Genomic DNA, 12,874 nt, shown 5'->3' with positions numbered 1-12,874 from the left:
GAGACATTATGCTAAGTAAAATAAGCCAGACACAAAAAGGCAAATATTGTATGATTCCACTTATTAAAACTACCTAGAAATGCTTACATACTGTTGGTGGGAATGTAAATTAGTTCAGCCACTGTGGAAAGCAGTTCGGAGATTTCTCAAAGAACTTAAAACAGAACTACCGTTTGACCCAGCAATCCCATTACTGAGTATATATACAAATAAAAATAAATTGTCCTACCAAAAGGAGACACTTGTATGTTTACTGCAGCACTATTCACAATAGTAAAGACATAGAATCAACCTAGGTGCCCATCGATGGTGGATTGGATAAAGAAAATGCGGTATACACACACCATGGCATATCATGCAGCCATAAAAAATAAAATAAAATCATGTCCTTTGCAACAACATGGAATCAGCTGGGGGCCATTATCCTATGCAAACTAACACAGAACAGAAAACCAAATACTACATGTTCTCACTTATAAATACCACATGTTCTCACTTATAAGTGGTAGCTAAACATTAGGTACTCATAGACATAAAGATGGCAACAATAGATACGAGGGACTACTGGGTGGGGAGGGAGTGGGGCAAGGACTGAAAAACTATTGTGTCCTCTGCTCAGTACCTGGATGTCAGGATCAATTGTACACCAAACCTCAACATCACGCAATATACCCAGGTAACAAACCTGAACATGTACCCTCTGAATCAAAAATAAACGTCAAAAATATTTTTCAAAAAGTACCTAGACTAGGTAAATTCATAGAGACAGAAAGTAGAATGAGGTTACAAGGGGGTGAGAGAAGGCAGAATGAGAAGCTATTAGTCAATGGGTACAGAGTTTCAGTTTGGGATGATGAAAAAAAATCTGGAAATGCATAGTGGTAATGATTGTACAACATTGAAAATGTACTCAATGTCACTGACTTGTACCTTTAAAAATGGTTAAAATGGGGTTGGGCACAGTGGCTCATGCCTGCAATCCCAGCACTTTGGGAGGCCAAGGCGGGCAGATCATTTGAGGTCAGGAGTTCAAAACCAGCCTGGCCAACATGGTGAAAAAGTTCGAAACCAGCCTGGCCAACATGGTGAAACCCCGACTCTACAAAAATACAAAAATTAGCCAGGGATGGCATGTGCCCATAATCCAACCTATTCAGGAGGCTGAGGCAGAAGAACTGCTTGAGCCTGGGAGGTGGAGGTTGCAGGGAGCAGAGATCACACCATTGCACTACATCCTGGGTGACAGAGTGAGACTCTGTCTCAAAAAAAAAGGTTAAAATGGTCAATATTATATTACGTATATTTTACCACGATTTTTTTAACAGGCTCCTGCCCCAAAGGGAAATGATTAGGAACTGAATGGAGACAGAGAGGAGAAGACCAATTTAAGAAATTTTAAGAACTAGAAAAAAAATTTGGTGATTGAATGTGGAGGGAGGGAAAAATAACTCAGGTTTCTGGATAGATAGGAATGGCATTATTAGTTTCCTTTTATAGGTAATGAAACAAAGCCCCCAAAGCACAAAGTAATTTGTCCAAAGTCACAGTTTGTTAATAGTAAAATGAACTGAGATGCCAGAAATCTGATTCAAATTAGTGTTCTTTCCACTACAACATAATACATCCAAAAAGAATATTATATTTGTGTAGTATCCTTTAATTTATGAAGTATTTTTGCATACATTATTCCACTTGATACTGATAACCTATGAATTAGATGGGGCAGGTATTACCATTTTCTTTGATGAGTATACTTAAATAGAATAAGAACATTTATGCAACTCCTTGAAATCCTTAGACAAAGATGTAAATTTTATCTGTTGGATTAAAGGGGAGTCTTAAAGTGGGAAGCAAAGAGATTCAAATGATAAACGTGTTGGGACTATCATGGCTGCTGTATGTAGTAGGTATTGAAGGGAATACAGGACTAGAAATACAAGTGGTTTGGGTAGCTTCCAGGATTGCCACATTGCATAAGTCCATGTCATAATTTTTACAGACAGTGGCTGCTGCCCACTAGATTTGTATAATGCAACAGCCATGGATGAAATAAGGTAGGAGTCTCAAACCTGCAAATCGAGATCTACGGGTAGATCTAGACACCTCACCTCTTATAAAACTCCACGTTGGTTCCCCACAGTGTCTTATCTCTGCTACAATCTCAGCTGAGATTCCCAGTGTTAAAGGAAGAATAGCACAGCCAGCAACTATTTCTCAGGGACTACACTGTCAGTATCTGCCCTGATCTCATGACTGAGATTAAAAGAAGCTCCTCATTATTAACAAGGTTAAAGATCACCATAATAAAAGACTGGGAGGAGACAAAGGTGGTCTGATATGATCATTTCTACTTTTCTGGTGGAAAAAAATGTCTTAAAAGCAACTGAATAAGCAGCTGTGCATGATGGCTCATACCTGTGTACTCCCAGCACTTTGGGAAGCCTGAGGCAGGAGAGTCACTTGAACCCAGGAGTCCAAAACCAGCCTGGGCAACAAAGTAAGATTCCGCCTCTACAGAAATTTTTTTTTTAATTAGCCAGGCTTGGTGGCACATGCCTGTGGTCCTATCTATTTGGGATGCTGAAGGAGGAGGATCGCTTGAACCCAGGAGGTTGAGGCTGCAGTGAGCTGTAATTGTGCCACTGCACTCCAGCCTGGGCAATAAAGCCAGACCCTGTCTCCAAAAAAAAGTTCCTGAACAATACTGTCAAATGTTCTTAGAGCATTATTATACTTACATTAAATCCAAAGGTAACAAGAAAAAATACAGGTCATAACAGGTATTAATTTGGCAATCCATTCATGCCTTAATCCATGTTAAGAGAGTACTAATACAGGTTACAAACAATACTTACTTACATAAGCTTCTGACCAAGTTGAGTTTAGGTGAAATACAAAACTGGGACACAACTGGTCTAGCCAGATGCTTCAAATATAGAAGGTAATCTAAAATTGACCAGATGCTTCAAATGTAGAACATAAACTAAGCCAACCATTGTTAGCTCTCAGATGTCCAAGTCAAATAGCCACAGTTAAGTTTATCTTCCTCATATTTAGACAAGGAAAACACACTACTGTTAATGAAACCCAACCAGGGCCAGGTACGGTACCTTACACCTGTAATTCCAGCACTTCGGGAGGCCAAGGCGGGCAGATCATGAGGTTGAGTTAGAGACCAGCCTGACCAACATGGTGAAACCCTGTCTCTACTAAAAATGTAAAAATTAGCCGGGCATGGTGGCATGCGCCTGTAGGAGGCTGAGGCAAAAGAACTGCTTGAACCCAGGAGGCGAAGGTTGCAGTGAGCACTGAAGCCTGGGTGACAGAGCGAGACTCCATCACAAAAAGAAAAAAAAAGAAAGAAAAGAAACACAACTAGAAACAAAAGCTAGGCAAATGTATAGTTTTGCTTTAATACATTTCTGATGACATTCTACCAACCATCACAGAATGCATTTATTTCTCTTTCCTTGCCTAACCTCTTTTTATTTCTCCCAACCTTTCCTTGGACCTCCTGTGCAAATTGCTTAACTGATACAAGTGTTACTGACCTTAGCCACTCAGTGTAAGTAACATTTTATTGCCTATAGAGTTGTGTCACTGAGAAAACTTACCATAAAATTCTAAACATAAACATAAAACTTACTATAAAATTCATTAGAAAAAATTAAAAATAAATAAAATTCATTAGAGTGGAGATGAGATCAAACCAAAGTAGTATAACCCCAAAGCCCCAAACCCTCTCCAAAACAAGATATCCAAAGGACTTTTAGAGAGACTTTAAGTTGTTCTTCAACGCATTCAAAAGATGGTCCATATCTATCACTTGCAATGCTCCTCCCTAACATAAAATCTCTACTACAGTCAGGCAAGTCCCTTCACTGATTGCCATACATTCCATGATCTTACCATTTATTTCTATGACTTTGTTTAGAACTGGTCCCCTCACCTAGAATGTTTTCTTGCACATATTTAAGTCCTATTCCTTCACTATTTTGTAAGTTCCACAAAAGCAGGACCATATCTCCTCTGTTCACTATCATACCACCAGTGAACATGGTAGCCACTCAATAAATCACTGTTGAGGCCAGGCGCAGTGACTCACGCCTGTAATCCCAGTACTTTGGGAGGCCAAGACTGGTGGATCACAAGGTCAGGAGATCAAGATCATCCTGGTCAACATGGTGAAACCCTGTCTCTACTAAAATACAAAAAATTAGCCAGATGTGGTGGTGCATGCCTGCAATCCCAGCTACTTGGGAGGCTGAGGCAGGGGAATCGCTTGAACTCAGGAGTTGGAGATTGCAGTGAGCTGAGACCATGCCATTGCACTCCAGTGTGGCGACAGAGCAAGCCTTTGTCTTAAATAAATAAATTACTATTGAGTAAGTAAAAGAACTGATGTCCGTCCCACCTCCTTCATGAAAAATCATGTCAAATACTCCTAGCCACTTTCTTTTTAAATTCCAAATACCCTGGATTCAGTTTCATAGTTTAGTAGTACCTAATTTCTCTCTGCTTGGTATTAAACTTCTTTCTCTTGCTAGAGGTGGGAGCATATGCCTTATGCTTCTTTGTATAGCTCACCATAAACATTGGATATACAATAGGCACACAATAAAAATTTACTAATCAAAATGCTGACATGCTTTGTAAAAATTGAATTTACATACAACTTTGTAAGAATGCAGCTATTTTCAGAGTAGGTTAGACATACTCTGAAGGCCTTTTCCCTTGCTTACATTGTCTCACAACTTATTCAGTAGAAGTATGGTTCAGCATTTGACAATTAGGGAATATGGAACATCTCAATGGCCCAGAGCCTGTGGCTAATTACAGAAGCAGATTGTTATGAGTTTTCTTGATAGGAAAATAGGATGAGTGCACCACAGTGATTTGATTTGCCAGCTGTCATAATGAGATTTAAGATGCCATGTTAGCATTTGAAGCTATACTGTAGGCTACTGGGCCCTCTCAATCTGAGTTTTCCATTTTCTTTCTTTCTTTTTTTGAGACAAGGTCTCGCTCTGTTGTCCAGGCTGTAATGCAGTGGCATGATCTCAGCTCACTGCAGCCTCGACTTCCCAGGCTCAAGCAATCTCCCCACTTTAACCTCCCAAGTAGCTAGGACTACAGGCGCACACCACCACACCCAACTATTTTTTCTATTTCATTGTAGAGATGGGGTTTCACCTAGTCGCCCAGGCTGGTCTGAAACTTCTGGGTTCAAGCAATCTACCCACCTTGGCCTCCCAAAGTGCTGGGATTACAGGCGTGAGCCACCACACTGGCCAATTTTCTGTGGTGTAATTTAGAAATTAAATATTGGGCCAGGTGTGGTGGCAGGGCCAGAAGCAATAGCTCAAGCCTGTAATCCTACTACTTTGGGAGGCCAAAGTGGGCAGATCACTTGAGGCCAGGAGTTGGAGATCAGCCTGGCCAACATGGCGAAACCCTGTCTCTACTAAAAATAAATAAATTAGCCAGGTGTGGTGGCATATACCTGTAATCCCAGCTACTTGGGGGGCCGAGGCATGAGAATCACTTGAACCTGGGAGGCGGAGGTTGCAGTGAGCCAAGATTGTGCCATTGCAACTCTACCTTGGGCTACTCTGTCTCCAAAAAAATTTTCTAAAAAGAGAATTTAAAAATTGCTTGCAAGTATTGATTGATTACTTTATTGTTGCTGTAGTCTACTAAATCTATAGTATAGCAAAACTGTAATTTATAATTTTATGATATAGGATGCTAAAATTACTTTTACAGTAAATAATATATTAAAATATTAAAGGCAACTACATTTTATTATATGTTTACTATCTGCCAGACACTGTTCTTACAGCTGTACATGTATTAGATCATTAATAATCCTGCGAGACAGGTACTGTTATTGTCCCCATTTTACAAATTTGGAACTGAGGCACAGAGGGGTATGAAATCTGCCCAGTGTCATACAAGTAGTAAGCAGAGGGGCTGGGATCCCACCCAGACAGTCTAGCACCTAGGCTGGGCCAGACAAGACAGGCTTTTTTTTTTTCCAGACAAGACAGGGTCTCACTCTGTCACTCTCTCACCCAGGCTGGAGTGCAGTGGCGTGATCTTGGCTAACTGCAGCCTCAACCTCCCAGGCTCAAGGGATCCTCCCACCTCCGCCTCCTGAGTAGCTGGGACTACAGGCACATGCTACCACACTCAGCTAATTTTTGTATTTTTTTGTAGAGACAAGATATCCCTTTGTTGCCCAAGCTGGTCTTGAATGCCTGGGCTCAAGCAATCTGCCTGCCATGGCCTCCCAAAGTGCTAGGATTATAGGCATGAGTGACTGGGAGGCAGAGGCTACAGTGAGCTGAGATCACACCATGGCAATTCAGCCTGGGTGTCAGACCATTACTCCATGTCAAAAATAAATAAACAAAAATAAAAATTAGGTGTTTTACCGTATCTTTTTTTTTTTTTTTTGGAGACATGGTTTTACTCCCCTTTGCCCATGCTGGAGTGCAGTGGTGCAATCTCGGCTCACTACAACCTCTGCCTCCTGGGCTCTAGTAATCCCCCTGCCTCAGCTTCCCAAGTAGCTAGGATTACAGATACACACCACCACGCCCAGTTAATTATTGTATTTTTAGTAGACAGGGTTTCACCATGTTGCCCAGGCTTGTCTCGAACTGCTGACCTCAAGTGATCTACCCACCTCAGCCTCCCAAAGTGCTGGGATTACAGGTGTGAGCCACAGCACTTGGCCTAGCATATGTTTGGCTAATGTAATTAACTAAAAACAAAATGATGGTTCCTTACTTTTGAGATTAGCTTAAAATTACCAAGGAAATTATGAGCTACCAATATCTTAATCATTTAATCACAAAATCAATTTGCTCATTCACGCATTAAAAGATAAATGAGTATTTCCCATTTTAAGGCAAAGAAGGAACTTAATTCCAATATACCTACTTTGCTCAAATGTCTATGTACTTTTTAAAATACAGCTCCTTTATGTTAGGTAACAGCACAGGTTCTGAATCCAAGGCTGACTAGATCTAAATCCCAGTTTAACCACTTGCTAGGTCTGGGAATAAAATTTGTCCCTATGAAAGAGTATGTGTACTCTTACCAAAATGCAAATAATAAAGTACCAGAGCTATTTTTCACACCAGATAGAGGAACAGTTCTGGTCACCTTCACTTATTTGCATCCAAAAAAAAAAATAGTAAAAGAGTCATGGTCCCATGACTTATTACTTGCCCTAACGTTAAGAAACAGTAATCTAAAAAGAGAGAGAGAAAAAAGGAAGAAACAGGAATCTGTGGGTTATTTTTGTAATAAACACAGTGGACAAACTCTTAAGCAATTCTAATCATACCTTGGCACTCAAGGTCAAATATTATTCTGTACTAAATAAATTATCCATTTTTCCCAACGTCACTCAAAGAACTTAAGGCTCTAAAACTATCTGAAGGCTATAAAGATTTCTGTGGCCAAAATTAATCCTATTATGACCTAGGCAGAAACAAATGTGCAAAATAAACACTTTGCTTTAGATGAGCAATAGCTGAGGATATATGATACCAATCTGATTACTAATAACATAAGAAATGCACTTACAGTTGTGATTAGAAATTAATAACAAGATATTATAGCTAAAATCTGAAGTAAAAAGTAATATTTAGAATTAACAGCAAAATTGAAGCAAGCATTTATTGGTCAAAATGAAGCTGGCTTTTCCTTCAGGCCAATGGTGCAAAATCATAAAATTATAAAAAATTATAAAAAAGAAAGTGGGCCGGGAACAATGGCTCACTCCTGTAATCCCAGGACTGAGGCTGAGGCTGAGGCAGGCAGATCACTTAAGCCAGGAATCCCAGACCTACGTGGGTAACATGGTGAAACTCATTCTCTACTAAAAATAAAAAAAATTAACAGCATGGTGGCACATGCCAGCTACTTGGGAGGCTAACATAGGAAGATAACCTGAGCCCAGGAGGCAGAGGTTGCAGTGAGCTGAGATCATGCCATTGCAGCACTCCAGGCTGGGTAACAGAGCAAGACCCTGTCTCAAAAAAAAAAAAAAAAAAAAAAAAGAGTAAGAAAAGAAACTGGCTGTATGCAAATAATTTAATATTATTGTTTTAATAATACAATTCATTCATTAACAATTAATATATACTTTAATACTTTAATATTAACTTAATAAATTTATAAGTCTTAGAGCAAACAATTTTATCATCATCAAAAAAGTTAGATATCTTCTCTTATTCCTACCACAACAAAGGAGATTACACTTAGAATTCTTTAACAACTAAGCTTTTGTTAGCTCAAGGATCAACTCTTAAGTATCCTCATGACACTGTAGGTCGGCTACAAGTTTATCCTAAATAGTTCTGAGAATTTTCTTTAGAGGGCTTTCCACTTTTAACTTCTTTCTCTCTGTTCTTACCTCTGTTGACAGTTTCTCAGGTCTTACTAGAAGCTCTTTTAATGCTTTCCTCTCCTGAGTGGCAGGTTGCACACTTCAGGTGAACACTTAAGAAAGCAGAAACCATTTTCTTCACAATTCCAAGCAGTATACAATGAGTGCTCTGCAAACTCTCAAGTGGGAGTAAGGGAGGGAAGTAATTCAGATATTCTTCCCTCCGTATCTGCTTTGATTGAGACATCAATTGCACATGCAAGATCAGCAGCAATTATGATGGCACAAAACAAAATATATTACCATTTTTTTTCCAGGTAAGTACTTTATTTTTTCAGTTAACATAACCAGTCCAGAGTGCAGCATACTAAATCACAAAGTACAAATCCAAGGAAGTGAATACCTTTACTAAGTTAAAAAACTTTGACAAATCAATATGGTACTCTTTAATACGATTAAACCATATTTTTTGTTGGGGTCATGTTATCTTACTGGTAATTTTCACTCCAAAAACATTTAAGTATCAAATGAAAACATTGGTTTTTAATGGTGATTTATAGCAGAGCAAGCTATTTTACACAAAATATGTTTTAAAACTACACAATTTCTCCAAGTGAGTTCCCTTGTGCAAGCTGTTGAAGTGTACAGCAGCAGGGCAATGGGTGTCTTTAGGATGCTCTGCTCTGTTCTTGGCTTGGTCCAAAGTCAGATGGAGAAACCACCTTACCTTTTTTACAAACAAAATCAACTAAGGGTCTGGGCACAGTGGCTCACACCTGTAATCTCAATACTTTGGGAGGCTGAGGCAGGAGGACTGTTTAAGGCCTGGAGTTTGAGACCAGCCTGGACAACACAGCACTATGCTGTCTCTACAAAAAATTTAAAAATTAGCTGGGAGTGGTGGCACACGCCTGTAGTCCCAACTACTCAGGAGGCTGAGGTGGAAGAAACGCTTGGGCCTGGGAGATTGAGGCTGCAGTGAGCTATAATGGTACCACTGCACTCCAGCCTGGGTGACAAAGCAAGTCCCATCTCTTAAAAATAATAATTAATAAATAAGTAGCTAGGCATGGTGGCATGCACCTGTGTTTCCAGCTACTTGAGAGGCCAGAGGATCATTTGAGCCCAGGAGATTAAGGCTACAGTGAGTTCTGATTGTGCCACTGCACCCTAACCTAGCCCACAGAGTGAGGCTCTGTCTCTAAAAATAAATAAATACATAGATAAATAATAACAATAACATCTTTTTAAAATAATAATAAAATAAGGTTAATGGTCAGTCTAAAACAATATCCCTACAATGTGAAATAACCCATTTATTTCAATGGGCAAATTGTTAAAAATGTACTCCTGATTATAGATCTGAAAAACTGGACTTCTACACTAGAGATTAATAGTAAAAATAAGTAAAATTCTTTATTCATCCTTGAGACATAGCTGTATGATTCCAAATGTGGACAGAAAATATGGTACACAAGTACACATAACTGGCTCAAAATGCGGTATTTTACCCTCATTTCCTTCAAAGAAAGAAGTATCTGTGAAAACTGATGTAGTCTACCAATATCTCATACATTTGAGCTCATAAAAATTAGGAAATCACTTCAGTTTGCAAACAGTGCTAGTGCTTCTATGAACTCAGACAAATCTCTCCTTGTAATTTACTTTCCCAACAGGCAAATGAAGATTATTTTCACTCATTGGGATGTCAAAAGTCTTGATTAATAAAGTTTTCTGAGAGCTTTTAAATATATAGATAAAAGCAGTTATAACAAGGAATTTATTTTTAAAAAATGTTTTCCCTTTAGCGCCCTCACAGAAGTGAAGGTTGAAGTATGTTAGCTGGGGTTATTTTGCACTCTTTTCTCTCTCTTATTTTGTAAGCACATTTTACTGTTTCTGCATGCATTTTTCAAAGAAAATCAACCTTCCGCATTAGAGAATAGAGATGTTAACCCATCCTTTGGAGGAATTGCTGTTTAACCTTATCTTGAGGGCAGAAATCAAAAAGATCTGTCTAAGGCTGTGATTGGAAAAGAATAATTCCTATCAAGTTAAGAAGACCAATAAAGAGAAATCAATTTAGAGGAAAAAAGGAAAAGCAGAGATTCCTTGGGGAAAACCTGGATCAGCTTCTCACTTCAGAAAATGTTATTCATTCCCAACAATTTAAAAACCAATTCCAATTTATATTTAAGGCACAACACTCAATCAGAATTAAAGTATAGCAAGTTTTAAATTATTTTCTTTTAGATTTGAGTTTACATCAGAATTAAGCCTCGTACATTAACATTGTTTTTGTCATTTCCATGCATTTTTTCCCCTGTATAAGCTTTTTTGTTGGCTGGATGGCAGTTGGATACATCTCTGAGCTGACTAGCTTTTTGTATTCTATATTTTTTCTGATCTTAATCAGTGACATCTTGGAAGATGTGTGTTAATGGATGTCGGACAACTTTCCAGACACCCACACGGCTTTGCTCACATTATTTCTCCTATCTGGACTGTCTTCCACTTCCTCCATTCCTGCAAAACTAAACCTTATGTATTTTTCAAGGCCCAGTTCACATGCTCCCTTCCCTGCACTCTCATAACACTTCCTGTTCCTAATATATAATGTTAGTGAGATTTTTTAAATGTTTAGGTAATCATGTATCTTTCTTTCCTATTACACCAAGACCCTCAAGTACAAAAAAAAAAACCTCTCATGTCATGACCTTAGACACAAGAAAACTTTAAATATAATAAGATGCCAGTTCAAAATAACCATTAAATAGGATGCAATAAGCAACCTAGTAATTCAGTCAGTGGGGCTACTAGAAACCAGTTTTCATGGCTGAATTCAACAGACTCAATTGTATGTAAACTCGTTTTGTTTTCTTGTTTGGAGACAGAGTTTTGCTCTTGTAACCCAAGCTGGAGTGCAATGGCTTGATCTCGGCTCACTGCAACCTCCACAGGTTCAAGCGATTGTCCTGCCCCAGTCTCCCAAGTAGCTGGGATTACAGGTGCCCACCACCACACCCAGCTAATTTTTGTATTTTTAGTAGAGACAGGGTTTCGCCATGTTGGCCAGGCTGGTCTCAAACTCCTGACCTCAGGTGATCCACCTGCCTTGGCCTGCCAAAGTGTTGGTATTACAGGCCATGACCGCACCCAGCCTACTGTATGTAAACTCTTTTGAGGTCAGGAACTCTGTCTTATTTCTTGTGCACCACTCCCCCCACTGCATCCCGCAAAATAATAACCTCATTATCATCTAATTCAAGGTTCTGCACATATTAAGTCTCAATACAAAGCCATACTGTTGTAGATAGAGTCTGTGATTAAAACAAAGATTAGATCCTGGGAAAATGCTGAATTGTGAAAAGGTAAGTGTTTGAGCTTAAGATAATCTCAAAGTCTACAACGAAGAAAGTGACAAAGATGAGATGCTACAGGGTTGGACAAGAATGGAGAGTAACTTTACTGGAAAGGGAGCACAATGAACAAAACTAAGTGGAAACAAGAGTGTTCTCTCAGTTTACCTTACGCTCCCCAAGCAAGACAAGAAGCCGAACACCTGTTTTTCAATTATTATTTCATCAATTATAGTCATTTTAGTAACCTTGGCTTCCAAAGCATAAAGAAGTGTCACTAAGAAAGACCCCAGTCCATGTGATTTCCAATACCGACCACAAACTTTATTGTACCCTCAATTAATTGGGTAACGTAGGCCACAGATGATCAGGACACTCCCTTCAAGAGGGTACAAAAAAGTGACACAGATCAGGATTTAATATCCCCTCGTCTATCCCCTGTTAGGGGAGGTAAAACATAAGTGTAGTAAATACCTGAATTGTGAAAAAGTGAGACTTTCGAGACTGCCCCAGACTAACATGACCTTCTTACCACACTCGAAGTACAAACTGACAGCACAGAAGACCCCCTCTAGGAGAAAGGACGACGGGAAGCCAATGTAGGACTTACCTGGTTTCTCTATCCTATGGTTAAACCTCCGGAGCTACGTAGACAGTGGCAGCGATAAATCCACGTACGCAGGCTCCAACAAAGCTCACACAATCGGAGAAGTTACACTAGCCGCGGCTGCCGCGGCAGCAACAACTCCTCCCTCCGCTTCTCTCTTCCCACCCTCCGCCGCCGCGACCAGCCGCCTTCACCCCTCCCTCCCTCGACTACCCCCACTTCCGGGTGTTGCCCCAGCCGGAAGCAGGGCCGCCACGGGAAAGAGAGCGACAGGTCACGTGAAAAGGAACGCAAGGTCTAGAGTCAAGCTTCTCCCGCCCCCTGCTGCCCCCGGGCAGACACGCAGCCTCTGGTGGGTCTTTGAGCAGGAATCCGCTACCCCACCCCGCCTCCACGACAAAAACAAAACTAGAAAACCCGTACTAAAATAGTGCCTTGGTCATCTGTAGTTTCCTAACCTCAGGCCAAGATGTAACATAAAGCTCCTTATAAGTCAACTTCCAC

General features: G+C 39.9%; 1 protein-coding gene across 7 annotated transcripts in view; it reads right to left on the bottom strand.

The window, feature by feature from the left end:
- The window catches only part of ATP7A (ATPase copper transporting alpha), a 175,315-nt gene extending 162,734 nt beyond the window's left edge, over positions 1–12,581 (bottom strand). For all 7 annotated transcript variants that reach the window (XM_078363608.1, XM_078363611.1, XM_035287618.3 and 4 more), the window contains exon 1: positions 12,374–12,581. The gene's annotated coding sequence lies outside the window, so the exon portion shown is untranslated. The remainder of the gene's footprint in view (positions 1–12,373) is intronic.
- Between the last annotated feature and the right edge of the window lie 293 nt (positions 12,582–12,874).

This window comes from Callithrix jacchus, chromosome X (genome assembly GCF_049354715.1).
Source record: "Callithrix jacchus isolate 240 chromosome X, calJac240_pri, whole genome shotgun sequence".
NCBI classification, from domain to species: domain Eukaryota; kingdom Metazoa; phylum Chordata; class Mammalia; order Primates; family Cebidae; genus Callithrix; species Callithrix jacchus.
This window is presented reverse-complemented; position numbering and strand designations above follow the sequence as displayed.